Consider the following 4,173-nt stretch of genomic DNA (forward strand, 5'->3'; position numbering starts at 1 on the left):
TAAACTATACACAACGTTAGATAGAAACCACAATAAACTATACACAACGTTAGATAGAAACCAAAATAAACTATACACAACGTTAGATAGAAACCACAATAAACTATACACAACGTCAGATAGAAACCAAAATAAACTATACACAACGTCAGATAGAAACCACAATAAACTATACACAACGTTAGATAGAAACCACAATAAACTATACACAACGTCAGATAGAAACCACAATAAACTATACACAACGTCAGATAGAAACCATTATAAACTATACACAACGTTAGATAGAAACCACAATAAACTATACACAATGTCAGATAGAAACCACAATAAACTATACACAACGTTAGACAGGGACCACAATAAACTATACACAACGTCAGATAGAAATCACAATAAACTATACACAACGTCAGATAGAAACCACAGTAAACTATACACAACGTCAGATAGAAACCACAATAAACTATACACAACGTTAGACAGGAACCACAATAAACTATACACAACGTCAGATAGAAACCATTATAAACTATACACAACGTTAGATAGAAACCAAAATAAACTATACACAACGTCAGATAGAAACCAAAATAAACTATACACAACGTTAGATAGAAACCAAAATAAACTATACACAACGTCAGATAGAAACCAAAATAAACTATACACAACGTTAGATAGAAACCTCAAAAAACTATACACATCGTTAGACAGGAACCAAAATAAATTATACACAACGTTAGATAGAAAAAACAATAAACTATACACAACGTTAGACAGGAACCACAATAAACTATACACAACTTCAGATAGAAACCAAAATAAACTATACACAACGTCAGATAGAAACCACAATAAACTATACACAACGTTAGACAGGAACCAAAATAAACTATACACAACGTTAGATAGAAACCATTATAAACTATACACAACGTCAGATAGAAACCAAAATAAACTATACACAACTTCAGATAGAAACCACAATAAACTATACACAACGTCAGATAGAAACCACAATAAACTATACACAACGTCAGATAGAAACCACAATAAACTATACACAACGTCAGATAGAAACCATAATAAACTATACACAACGTTAGACAGGAACCAAAATAAACTATACACAACGTTAGATAGAAACCAAAATAAACTATACACAACGTCAGATAGAAACCACAATAAACTATACACAATGTCAGATAGAAACCACAATAAACTATACACAATGTTAGATAGAAACCAAAATAAACTATACACAACTTCAGATAGAAACCACAATAAACTATACACAATGTCAGATAGAAACCAAAATAAACTATACACAACTTCAGATAGAAACCACAATAAACTATACACAACGTCAGATAGAAACCATTATAAACTATACACAACGTTAGATAGAAACCACAATAAACTATACACAATGTCAGATAGAAACCACAATAAACTATACACAACGTTAGACAGGAACCACAATAAACTATACACAACGTCAGATAGAAACCATTATAAACTATACACAATGTTAGATAGAAACCACAATAAACTATACACAACGTCAGATAGAAACCATTATAAACTATACACAATGTTAGATGGAAACCATTATAAACTATACACAATGTTAGATAGAAACCACAATAAACTATACACAATGTCAGATAGAAATCACAACAAACTATACACAACTTCAGATAGAAATCACAACAAACTATTCACAACGTTAGACAGGAACCACGATAAACTATACACAACGTCAGATACAAACCACAGTAAACTATACACAACGTCAGATACAAACCACAGTAAACTATACACAACGTCAGATACAAACCACAGTAAACTATACACCGCATTAGACAGGAACAAAATAAATTGTACACAATGTTAGAGAGGAACCGCTATAAATTATACACAAAGTGTACTCAGGTGCTTGGGGTTGACCTTTAGTCTATAGGGTCACAAGTATCCTTGCTTTGCCTCTCAGGTGCTTGGTTTTGACCTTTAGTCTATAGGGTCACAAGTATCCTTGCTTTGCCTCTCAGGTGCTTGGTTTTGACCTTTAGTCTATAGGGTCACAAGTATCCTTGCTTTGCCTCTCAGGTGCTTGGTTTTGGCCTTTAGGTTATAGGGTCACAAGTATCCTTGCTTTGCCTCTCAGGTGCTTGGTTTTGGCCTTTAGGTTATAGGGTCACAAATACCCTTGCTCTATTTCTCAGGTGCTTTGTTTTGACCTTTAGGTTACAGAATCAAAAGCATCTTCGCTCTACTTCTTAGGTGCTTGGTTTTTACCTTTAGGCTATAAGGATTACAAGTATCCTTGCTCTACCTCTCAAGTGCTTGGTTTTGACCTTTAGGTTATAAGGTCACAAGTATCCTTGCCCTACCTCTCAAGTGCTTGGTTTTGACCTTTAGGTTATAAGGTCACAAGTATCCTTGCCCTACCTCTCAAGTGCTTGGTTTTTACCTTTAGGCTATAAGGATCACGAGTATCCTTGCTCTACCTCTCAGGTGCTTAGTTTTGACCTTTAGGTTATAGGATCACGAATATCCTTGCTCTACTCCTCAGGTGCTTGGTTTTGACGTCTGGATTTTAGGATCACGAATATCCTTGCTCTACTCCTCAGGTGCTTGGTTTTGACATTTAGGCTATAAGGATCACGAGTATCCTTGCTCTACTCCTCAGGTGCTTGGTTTTGACATTTAGGCTATAAGGATCACGAATATCCTTGCTCTACTCCTCATGTGCTTGGTTTTGACCTTTAGGCTATAAGGATCACGAGTATCCGTGCTCTACTCCTCAGGTGCTTGGTTTTGACGTCTGGATTTTAGGATCACGAGTATCCTTGCTCTACTCCTCAGGTGCTTGGTTTTGACCCTTAGGGTAGAGGATCACATCACAAATATCCTTGCTCTACTCCTCAGGTGCTTGGTTTTGACCTTTAGGCTATAAGGATCACGAGTATCCTTGCTCTACTCCTCAGGTGCTTGGTTTTGACGTCTGGATTTTAGGATCACGAATATCCTTGCTCTACTCCTCAGGTGCTTGGTTTTGACATTTAGGCTATAAGGATCACGAATATCCTTGCTCTACTCCTCAGGTGCTTGGTTTTGACGTCTGGATTTTAGGATCACGAATATCCTTGCTCTACTCCTCAGGTGCTTGGTTTTGACGTCTGGATTTTAGGATCACGAATATCCTTGCTCTACTCCTCAGGTGCTTGATTTTTACATTTAGGCTATAAGGATCACTAGTATACTTGCTCTACTCCTCAGGTGCTTGGCTTTGACCTTTAGGCTATAAGGATCACGAATATCCTTGCTCTACTCCTCAGGTGCTTGGTTTTGACGTCTGGATTTTAGGATCACTAGTATCCTTGCTCTACTCCTCAGGTGCTTGGTTTTGACGTCTGGATTTTAGGATCACTAGTATCCTGGCCCTGACGTCTAAGCATTAATTCAGGCTGGTTTATTTAACACGGAACCGAATAATATTATATTTTATTGGTTAACGGTATGGGCATATTTTTGTTAGAAACACAAATGGTGTCGTTCTCTTGTGTAATAAAACAGCATTATATCTAATACTGCGGTCACGACTTCAAACCATACACAGTAAATATAACGCAAACCCCTAGGGATGTACTGTTGGACGGGTTCTAGATAGCCCTCACTTCTTATGACCTTTAACAAAGATATAATAAAATAAAGAATTGTTCTGTTGTAGTGTGGTTGATGTGCACTGTGTCAGAAATGTAGACGTGGCCATGGACGGAATGGAGTTCCGGAAAGATATGGTTCCAAAACTGACTTGTTTATATTTTCGGTCTATGGCGTTGGCAGAATTTGTGTCACAACCTTGATGTTCACAGAGAAAAAATCGTTTGAGAAATTGTTTTAGTTGAAAATTTGATTTAATAGATATTTTATTATTTATATGTATTGGGTTTTGCTAAACACACAGCAGATTATAAATAAAAGCGTCCGAGACAGGACCATAAGTTTACATGTAGATAAGGAGCCAATGTACAAATTGCATGTAGAAATTTACTCAAAAAGAGTGATCTTAACGTCGTGTGTTGTATGATTTTCATTGCGATCTTGACGCCCAGTAGTATATTACCTTTATTGGGATCTGGTCGTCCAGTAGTATATTACCTTTAT

This window comes from Ylistrum balloti, unplaced genomic scaffold (assembly GCF_031769215.1).
Source record: "Ylistrum balloti isolate Yb309-2 unplaced genomic scaffold, AGI_CSIRO_Ybal_v1 Utg369562, whole genome shotgun sequence".
Taxonomy (NCBI): domain Eukaryota; kingdom Metazoa; phylum Mollusca; class Bivalvia; order Pectinida; family Pectinidae; genus Ylistrum; species Ylistrum balloti.